This window comes from Diabrotica virgifera, chromosome 7 (genome assembly GCF_917563875.1).
Source record: "Diabrotica virgifera virgifera chromosome 7, PGI_DIABVI_V3a".
Lineage (NCBI taxonomy): Eukaryota > Metazoa > Arthropoda > Insecta > Coleoptera > Chrysomelidae > Diabrotica > Diabrotica virgifera.
This window is the reverse complement of record NC_065449.1, coordinates 233,545,315-233,557,373: the sequence shown is the minus strand read 5'-3', so window position 1 is coordinate 233,557,373 and position 12,059 is coordinate 233,545,315.

The following is a 12,059-nucleotide window of genomic DNA, read 5'->3' as shown; positions in this document are numbered from 1 at the left end:
TTTACACATGAAACGACTCTCGTTGAAAAAAGTTTTAGCAGGATCGATACCCCCGCAGGAAATGAGTTATTTTATTCCGGTCAGCTTCTTTCAGTTCGAAACCGACAAGCAGCAGCTAGATTGTAATTTGAGGATCACGACACCTAGGGGACAAGGAAGCAATGGCAGATCACGGCTGCCTCGCCTCCTCTAGAATACCCAAACAGCGTCTGACAGTAACGACGACATAAATTTTCCCCTGAGACAGCCCAGGGGTGAATTGCATTCTCCTTTTCAGATGGCCTGAGCTCTCTTAAAACGTATCAGTAGCGGGGATATAGGCCAGTTCTTATAAAGATGGTGTTTTCCAAATTAACATTTTGAAACGTCAGAGAGTAAAATATAAACTTAATAAACACGTAACTAAAACTGTTAAACTATTATTACAAAACATGAGTTGATTTTATTGTTTGTGGTACCAAATATTAATATAATTTAATTAATATAAAATATAATTAATATATATTAATATAATTAAACAAAAAATAAAGGTAGCTAAAGAAAAATGGATGGAGGATAAATGCAAGGAATTAGAAAAGTTGAATGAAAAACATGATACGTTTAATATGTTTAAAAAAGTTAGAGAAGTAGCTGGTCTTTATTATAAGAAAACTCCACATACTATAACCGATTCGTCGGGAAAAATGATAATAGATGAACACGAAATTCGAACTACCTGGTATAATTATATAAATGAACTGTATAATGATGATAGACCCGAAGAACTGGACACTTTAGATGAAGGTGAAGGACCAGAAATACTAAAATCAGAAATACAACATGCTATAAAATTGGCAAAAAACAAGAAAGCCGTTGGTCCCGACAACATACCTACAGAAATGTTAAAGCTCATAAATGAGGAAAACATTGGAATACTAGTCAAACTTTTCAATGATGTTTATTCGACTGGTGATATCCCTGAAGATTGGTTAAAGTCCGAATTCATAACCCTACCAAAAAAACAACGTCCGAAAAACTGTAGCGACTATAGAATGATAAGCCTTATGAGCCACACCTTGAAAATCTTTCTACGTATCATCCACAGTAGAATCAGAGATAAATGTGAAGAAGACCAGGATGAAACACAATTTGGCTTCAGAAATGGACTGGGAACCCGGGACGCACTCTTTGCACTAAATGTGTTATTGCAGAAATGCCGAGATCAAAGGAAAGACGTCTTTGCTGTATTTATTGACTATGAGAAGGCCTTTGATCGAGTACAACATCACAAATTAATTAAAATATTAAAGGATAAAGGAGTTGATAGTCAAGATGTGCGAATCATAGAAAAATTATACTGGCGTCAAACAGCGACAGCTTGCATAAATGGAAAATCAACAGAAATATGCAAAATACAAAGAGGTGTCAGACAGGGTTGTATACTGTCCCCACTGTTGTTCAATTTGTATTCAGATAGAATATTTAAGGAAGCGCTGCATAATTTGGAATGGGGTGTGAAGGTTAATGGAATTCTGATAAACACAATCAGATATGCAGACGATACAGTTATTTTAACTGATGATATGAATGGATTACAACACCTTTTAAATGCCATTGACACAGTGGGAAGAGAGTTTGGCCTAAATATAAACTGTTCAAAAACAAAATACATGGTATTTAGCCGTTTGGCCCATCAAGATTCACGTTTATATGTTGATGGTCATATAATTCAAAGAGTACCCAGTTTTAAATATCTTGGTTGCCATATTACTGAACAACTAGATCCAGATAAAGAGATAAAATGTAGAATCGAGATAGCCCGCACCACATTTTTAAAAATGAGGTCATTCTTCTGTAATGATACCTTGCAACTTCAACTTCGAAAGCGCATGATTAAATGCTACATTTGGTCAGTCCTATTCTATGGTGTCGAAGCATGGACATTAAAAATATCCACCATTAACCGTTTGGAGGCCTTTGAAATGTGGCTGCACAGACGTATTCTGAAAATACCATGGACGGCTATGCTGACAAATGTGACAGTCCTTAAGAGAGCAAATGCTACCCGCGAGCTGCTTGATAACATCAAATATAGAAAGATGGCCTATTTTGGACACGTAGTAAGGGGAGACCGGTATAATATTCTTCAACTTATTATGATGGGTAAAATCGAAGGACGCAGAGGAATTGGTAGAAAGCAGGCCTCTTGGTTGAAGAATATCCGGGAGTGGACAGGAATAAAGAAAGCAGAACACCTATTTAGAATAGCTCGAGACAGAGACAGTTTCGCCATGTTAATCGCCAACGTCAAGGGGACTTGATAGGGCACGTTAAGAAGAAGAAGGTACCAAATATGGTATCTGTGGTTGCTTATTTCATCATTGTCTCACTCGAGTATCTTGAGTTAGAACAATTAATTAGAATTTTAATTAATGAAACAGCAACAGATCCCGATAAGATTCTTACTGACTTAAGTTCATTGATTATGAAATCCCTTCAAGAGGATCTACATTTCTTCAGGTTCTACATTACAGGAAAATTTCTTCAACAGGATCTATATAGTAGGAGTAATCTCCAAAGAAAAGTTCCAGGTATATAATGTACTTAGAAAAATTGTAGCAAGGATATTATATTTCCCCCATAAAAACGTACAAAAAGCCACATAGTCCAGGGCGCATCTGTTTTGAGACGGACGTTGAGAGGTGACTCAAATTTTTTTGCAGAAATTGCTTGAAAATAAATCAAATAATAATATTTGAGTTATCCTCCCTCTCAAAAAGGTCCGGAACATTTTTTAAATAATCAAAATGTCAAAAATTTAAGGAAAAATTCGATTTTTTTCTTCGTTTTTTGATTATAACTTTAAAAGTATTCATTTACGAGAAAAGTTGTACTAACATAAAAGTTGCGTAATTAAATTTTCTACAATATAGAATTAGTTAAAAATTTAAAAAATAGTCACCCTAGTTGCAAAATAGCAATAATTGCGAAAAAACCATACAAAAACAAGTATTCGCATTTTACGTTTTTCAACCACTTATGCTACACTTAGGACCTTCATATTTCACTTAGAAAAACTTTATAATACAGTAAAACAATACTGTAAATTTGATTAAGATCGGTTCAATAGAATTTGCAAAATAAATTTTGCAATCCAGCTTTCGCAAAAAAAATTCATTTTTTCAAAATGTTACAGGACTGAAAATAAAGCAGATAGCAAGTTGAATTTTTTTTTGCTTATAGAAGTGTACTGTACCTTTCATTTGCAGTTTTCAAAATTAAAATCGATTAATTGCCACGGCGTCAGAAAATTTTTGAAATAAACAATAATTTTTGGTGCTACGCGCAGGACAGCGGTGTTCGATTCACACAAGTTGATTTCCAAGAGAAATTTCTTCCAATCTTTATCTAATATATTATTTTCTTACTCTATATTTTGTTGTATTTTAATATTTTAATTCCACAAAAATCAAACTAATTTTATTATTGCTTGTGAAATATTGTTTAAACAATTGTATATGTTTAAAAATAATAAACTTTTATTATTTAAGGTAAAATATATGAACAAACAAAGTTTTTGCTAATAAAAGTGTTATTTCAAAGGATAGAGTATGTGTATTTATTTTGCAATAAACAAATTTATTTATTTATATCGAAATGTAACAAAAATTAAAATGTATCAATCATTATCAAAGATCATTGGTATGCCCAATCAGAGCAAACTATCCGCTCTCCTGCGCGTAGCACCAATAATTAATGTTTATTTAAAAAAATTCCTGACGCCGTGATGTTAATCGATTTTAATTTTGCAAAATTGCAAATGAGAGGTACAGTACACTTCTATGTGCAAAAAAATTTTCAACTTGCTATCTGCTTTATTTTCGGTCCTGTGACATTTTAAAAAAATGAATTTTTTTTACGAAAGCTGGATTGCAAAATTTATTTTGCAACATCTATTGCATCGATCTTAATGAAATTTACAGCATTGTTTTACTGTATCATAAAGTTTTTCAGGGTGAAATATTAAGGTCCTAAGTGTAGCATAAATGGTTGAAAAACGTAAAATGCGAATACTTGTTTTTGTATGTTTTTTTTCACAATTATTGCTATTTTGCAACAAGGGTGACTATTTTTTAAATTTTTAACCAATTTTATATTGTAGGAAATTTAATTACGCAACTTTTATGTCAGTACAACTTTTCCCGGAAATGAATACTTTTAAAGTTATAATCAAAAAACCAAGAAAAAAATCGAATTTTTCCTTAATTTTTTGACGTTTTGATTATTTAAACAATGTTCCGGACCTTTTTGAGAGGGAGGATAACTCAAATATTATTATTTGATTTATTTTCAAGCAATTTCTGTAAAAAAATTTGAGTCACCTCTCAACGTCCAAATGTACTAATATTTTTACAGATGCGCCCTGGTCTAACATGGCAATCGCCAGCCTAACAAAAAATTAAATCGACCATAAGTATACTTATCGATAGTTGGCATATCTCTGACGTTTGGGATGAAAGGTAATGTAGAAGAGCTAATATCTATTGACATGCGGTATGCTATATACTTTGATGGAAAACTTGTTATATAAAAGATTCCTAGAACAATTCTGTGTACCTTCAACTGGTGTGTAATTATTGTACTTGCTCTTCAGTGCTGTAATTTTAGTACGATGAGATAATCAATTCACTTCATAATCATAACACAACTTAGATCCCGGCATACAACTCCAAAAAGCCTGGATACAAAAAGCACAAAATATAACAATGATAATCCAAAATAACTATGATTATTTCATTCATAGGAGATTCTGACCAATAGAAAGCTACAGAAATCTAAATTAAACTGATTATTTTTTTATGATTTTAACTTGCAATCGTATAGTAAGATATTTGATCACGTGTTTAATTCTGTCCAATCAGATTAAAATTATATTGATTATTTCATTCATAGGAGATTCTGACCAATAGAAAGCTACAGAAATGCAAATTAGGGTGATAATTTTTAATAATATCCCGTCGTGAAGTATATTACGTCAGATGCCCTTCGTTGCTACGAAAAAATACATTCAGTCACAGTAATGACAATTAATGTTTTACAAGTTATAAAAGTGATGACTTTCAATCGTCAAATATTTATAAAAACTGTGTACTAATTTGTACTTACATAAATAAATTACAATAAAATTTTGATTTTGAACAGTTTTATTCATAAAATAATCGCAACAAATTGAACTCGATCTCTGAAATTAGTATAGAATTTTTGCTCTTGTGACAGTTTGACATAATTTCACTCACATTCGGCTCGTGAAATTAAAACTGTCAAAGTGTCACTCGGGAAAAATTCAATAATTTCAGAGCTCTTGTGCAATTACTACTGAGAATTATCTATTATATTATAGATATTATATCTATATTGTAGAAAATTACCGATAGAATTTTTTTAAGTAGATTGTTTCTGTTTAATGGCAACCTGTCACATTTAAGTTCTGTCACATTTAAGAAAATATCCGTAATATACGTATTAAAAAATAATCTTACGAATATCACACGACAGTAAGAATAAATAAGAAAATAATGCTCCATTTTTACTCAAAATTGTTGTCATTGGGCAATAGCCACTCGAGCCCTGCGGGCTCTCGTGTCTATCGCCAGACAACAAATTTTCGAAAAACTGTCGCATTATTTTCAATTTATTCTCACTCTCTTGTTATATTATACCCGATTATTTCATTCATAGGAGATTCTGACCAATAGAAAGCTACAGAAATATAAATTAAACTGATAATTTTTGATAATTTCCCGTCGTCAAGTATATTACGTCAAATGCCCTTCGTTGCTACGAAAAGATACATTCAGTGACATTAATGACAATTAATGTTTTAAAAATTATATAAGTGATGACTTTCAACCGTGAAATATTTATAACAACTGTGTGTTTAATTGTACTAATTTGTACTTACATAAATAAATTACAATACAATTTTGGTTTTGAACAGTTTTATTCATGAAATAATCGCAACAAATTGCACTCGATATCTAAAATTAATATAGAATTTTTGCCCTAGTGACACTTTGACATAATTTCAAAGTGTCACTCGGGAAAAATTCAATAATTTTAGAGCTCTTGTGCAATTACTACTGATAATTTGATATTCTTGATAATAATAGTGCCTATGAGAATATGCTTTGCTTGCTCCTAGAAGTTATCCAATTGTGTAAAATGAATAAATATTTGGTCCATTTTAATAGACATAGGAGCGCCGATACACCTGGTAACACTTACTAAAAATCTTTACCAGTCCAATATGACAACAGTACGACTAGATCAGAGGTTATCAACTAATTCAGAGTAGAGAGAGGCGTTAGAACAGGATGCGTTTTGTCACCTGGCGTATTCATTATTTATGGTGAACATGTCATGAGGATGGCTTTAGAAGGATGGGTAGGTGGAGTCACGGTAACTGGTAAAAAATTTCCAATTTAAGGTTTGATGATGACACTAAACTTCTAGCAGCAAATAAAGTAGAAATTCTAGACCTCATACGAAGAGTTGAGCTTAACACGTTCGGTGCCCATCTTGAACAAGCGCCACTTGGCTGGTAGCACGTACTCAAATCGTTCATTTAGTAACACAGTACTAATGACGTCACTCATGCGTCATCGGTACTTTTCATAAAACCTTCGTGACGCTACTCGTGCGCCATGGACACCGAACGTGTTAAAAGCATTAAAACTCTTCTTAAGATTAATAAAGAAAATAACTATTATTCTGGTATAGATAGATATAGACAGATAAATAATCTGATATCATAAATGGTGAAATCCCAAAGTCTGACGAATATACTGGAACGGCTCAACGAAACGAAATATGGTGCTTCATAAGAAGTCAAAGAACGGAGGTAAAGGAACTAATAGAACCAAAACACATAGAAAAGGATACATGGATTGACTACCTAAAAAAGCTCTATGCAGAGGAAGAACAAATGATGCTAGAACCGGAAACACCAGAAATTACCACAAATGAAGATGTTAATATAAGTGCACAGGAAGTACGAAAAACACTCGAAAAGCTGAAGAACAGAAAAGCTGCAGGTAAGGATGGAATACCAAACGAATTACTGAAATATTGTGGAGCAGCAATGACAGAAAAATTAACAACATTAATTAACAAAATCATAAAACACAATAAAATACCGGAAGAGTGGAGAACGAGCGAACTAATTCTACTATTCAAAAAAGCAGATAAAAAGCAGCCAGAAAACTACAGAGGCATCAACTTGTTAAATACTACCCTAATAACTACAACTAAAATCTTACAAGACGTAATGAATCAGAGGATAAGTTTAGCAGATGAACAACAGGGTTTTCGTACTGGAAGATCGTGTACAGATGCAATATTCGTCATAAAGCAAATTACTGAGAAATCACTAGAGTATAATAGACCAGCATTTCTATGTCTGCTTGACTCAAAGAAAGCATTTGACAGAGTAAGACTCAAAGATGTAATTCATCTTCTGCATAATAGAGAAGTGCCTCTAGATATCATAAAAACTATTGAGAACATCTACCAAAACAACAAAATGGAAGTCAGAATGGATGGACAAATTACAGAACCTATAGATATAGGCAGCGGAATAAGACAGGGAGACTCATTAAGTCCTATGCTTTTCAATTTAATCATGGATGAAATCATCAAAAACGTCAACAAAGAAAGAGGTTATAGAATGGGAAACAAAGAAGTAAAAATACTCTGCTACGCAGACGACGCAATATTGATAGCCCAAGATGAAGGTAGTCTGCAAAGATTAGTCCAAAGATTTAAAATAAGAGTAAATAATTCAATATGACAATTTCATCTCAGAAAACCAAAACAATAGGAATCAGTAAAGAACCAATCAGATGCAAAATAGAAATTGATGGTATCAGTATTGAACAAGTAATGGAAGTGAAATACCTTGGAATTACATTATCAAGTTACGGAGACCTAGACAAAGAAGTAAGAAATCAAGTAAAAAAAGCAAATAGATTGGCAGGATGCCTTAATAACACTATATGGCGAAACCGGCATATTAACACTGAGACGAAGTCAAGAATTTATAAAGCCAGTGTAAGACCAATAATGACATATGCATCAGAAACAAGACCCGATACAGCCGCAACACAAATACTACTGGAAACGGCAGAGATGAGAGTACTGAGAAGAATTACAAGAAATACACTGAGAGATCGAAAGAGGAGCGAAGATATTAGAAGACAATGTAACGTACAGTATATAAACGAATGGACACTAAATAGAAAAAAAAAGAATGGAACCACATAACCAGAATGGGGGAGACACGTGTAGTCAAAATAGCACGAGATAAATCACCAATCGGCAAAAGAAGTATCGGCCGACCGCGCAAACCATGAAGTGACAACCTTCCATAGAGGTATCAACCCGCCAATGAACAAGCAGAATTGCTTATAAAGAGGAAGAAGAAGAAGAAGGCTCAACGAAAAGTGTACCATATACCATATGGTATTAAAATGAACTTAAAAAAGAAAATGCATGGTCATTGCACAACATCCAAAAGACAACGATGAACTCCTTATTAATAATATCCAGATAGAAAAGGTATATAGAAAAATACAATTATCTAGAAACATTGGTTAGTCAAAACGCAGAACAAACACAAGAAATTAAAAGCCGTGTAGCAATCGCAAGGGCAAACTGAGTGAAAATGAAACATCTATTATGTAGAAGTAGAGACCTAAGAATGGCTTTAGGGATAAGGTTGTTGCGCTGCTACGTTTTTTCTAATTTGCTCAACGGATCTGAGGCCTGGACATTGAAGCAATTAGAAATTAAGAAAGCTTTTTGAGCGTTGGTGTTATCGAAGAATGCTACGAATTCGCCATATGCAAGTACTTGGAGGGCAGGGGTTTGTGAAATATGAAGAAAATTTTATATTTTTTTTCCACACTGTATAATCTTCGATTTCGAAAGAGAATTTTATAACTATAAAATACATTTTGTCTTCTTTATCTTTATTGAAATTTTAAACATATTATAATAAATTTGTTAATAGCTTAAGGGTGTCTAGTCGGACAAACTTTGATATATGGGAACACTGGAACAGGGAAGTTTTAATTGTCGAACAGTTAAAAATTTGGAAAGGTCAAACCACGAAAACGGCATATGTATTTTGTCCGACAGAACAGACCTAAACTCTCCGAACAGAGATTAAACTCTCATGCAAAAATCAGCCTACTATTTATCACCAAATGGGCGTTTTAATGAGTAGAACATGTAGAATATGTCAAATGACAAGAATTATGACAGGTGATAACTAGCAGTCTGATTATTGCATGAGAGTTTAATCTCTGTTCGGAGAGTTTAAGCCTATTCTGTCGGACAAAATAGAGGTGCCGTTTTCGTGGTCTGACCGTTCCAAATTTTTAACCTGTTCCACAATTAAAACTGCCCCTGTTCCAGTGTTCAAATATATCAAAGTTTATCCCACTAGACACCCTTAAGCTATTAACAAATTTTCAGCTTGCTATTAATCAACTTTTTGAAGTTATACTTCTTTACGCGCATAATGAGGGTGAATTTTAATAGGATTAAAACCTTTGATCCCGGCGCAGTCGCATTACAACTTTGTTCTGATTGGATGTTCAAATGACATGACAAAAATTATCCAATATGGCAGCTGTATCACAGCTGTGTGACTGTGGTTTGGTTATGTATGGTGTATGGTTGTTGCGTTTTAAAATTTGTAGGAAGGAAACAACAAACAAAAAGTTAGTTAATGGTTATACTGCCTTTTTAAATAGTTTCATATTTTATTTTTGGACTTATTAACATAGAAGAGATGATTGTTGCATGTCAATGTGAAAGCCCATCAAACTGTGACTAGTATGAGTGCCGCAAAATTACTGATAAAAAACCTCATATTTAGCCCGAAGGCGTAGAGAACCGTGGATAACAACAATCAACCGGGACGATCTACGATCTCGCTTATTCAAAGCTAAAGAATCTTACACTGGTAAGTGTTTTAAAAATAGTAGATCAAATTTTGTTATGATATTGTCAAATTGTGAAACGTCAAAATATTTATATTTCATTTATTAACGTTAATATTAATAATACAACTTGCGCAATTTGAAAAATGTGGTTTAAAAGGTGTTTTATTATAATTTTGTGTCTTTGGATTTGTCTTCCTTGGGCGTAAAATAATAAAACATCTATCTTTATATTTTACTTGTCACCGTGATGTGTAAATATGTATATCTGACACGTTAATAGTATGTGCCTTGATGGTCTTGTTGGTAGAGCATTGGACCAGAGATTGAGAATTCGCGAGGTTGTGGGTTCAATTCCCTTGACGATTCATACTTTTTCGTTTTTTTTTTTAATATTTGGCATTGTTAAATTTTGGTTAAATTTTGGTAATTATTGTTAATTTTTTGTATTGTAACTGTTAAGTAGGTATATTTATTTCGTTGAAATTATATTATAATAGAAGTATAACTTCTTACGTGCGTACAAAGTACACACACATCCTTTTTTTTTCATACGCGGGATCCAGACCTATAAGTTATTATGCATTTATGTAATTAAATATCACGAATTTTTAATTTTAAATAATTTTTAAAATACGGGCCTAGCCTGGCCTAATTTTTGGGTATCAGTAGCGGAGACTGATTAGCATTTTGAGGCTTTATTCTCTGATTTTTGTTTTGAAGGGAAATTTTATTGCAGGGACGCTCGATGAATCAAGAGCAGCTCAGATTTGAGATATGGGCCCTAGTTTTTATGAGTGCTTGATAGTGAGCTCATTGTGAATAATAATTAAAGCTAGAAGGTTGATATTTGCATACTCTTTTTTATTCGGGTCGGTCAATATTTGAGGGTGTTATTAGTAATATGTGACTTTGTTAGAAAAATTTAAAGTTTTATATTAAATTTGCTAAGCTTTGTTGATCAATCAAAATGTTATCCAATTTTATATAAATTTTTATGAATGTGTGTATTTCTACTGGTTGTACAATAAAGAGGCTACATCAGCGTGTCATCAATATTTTTTTTTCGAAAGTTCTGCGGCAACTTTTAACAGTGCGGCAACAGTGCGTCGGCAGAACGACAATGACAGTGACAGTATATTATCAAAAACTAAGGCACAATATTGTGATAACAATAATTTTATACTCATAGGCGTGCTAAACGTTGCCAAGTGAGTCAAGTTAGATTTCTTGTTATAGATAATAGATTTTTAGTAGTTCCAATGTGATACAAAATCTAGGCATGGGATACAAACATTTTCTTTGAAGAATGTGTTTTTTTTTCTTCTTAATGGCGGTATAGACTCTTTTTATAATATTTTATTCAATTATATAATAATGTCCACATATTTCTCAAATTGCGCTGTGTACCGCCATTGTTTACTATGTTATTTTTTAAAACATAAATGGTATAGGTATACTCGATGGGTTAAATTGTTTGGCAGTTCATTGTAAGTTTTAATTCAATAAAAAATATTGTGTTTTGGTCAAGGTTTGATAATTTCTTTTAACATTTGTTTCTGTTTTTTTTTTGTTTATGGACATCTGTTTTTTATTTTTTGTTACGAAACAGATCTATTTACCATTTAATATGAACTAATTTTCTAAATAAAATTTCTAACATAGGTACAGGAATTAAATTATTTTTTTTTTGGCAATATATTATAATATGTATAGACCAGTCCAAATAGCGAAAAAACAATAAAACATTAATAGCAGGATGAGACCAATTCCAAATGAAAGTACACATATTAGATAACATGTGGAACATTTTTCACCAAATCTGGATGAGGGGAACATGGGTTGGGGGAGCGCTTTTTGGGGTGAAAACGGTTAATTACGATTTGCGGCAAAACGGCACATCCTATCGAAAAAAGTTAAATTGCAAAGTTGTAGGCTATAAGAAGATCTACAACTTTTGTAAATAAGCATTTTTCACATAACCTCAAAATATCCGAGAAAATTGGAAAATTCGATGTTTTTGATTTTATTTCTTTTTCTCACTGAAAAAAAAATTTTACCAAATATGGTGGA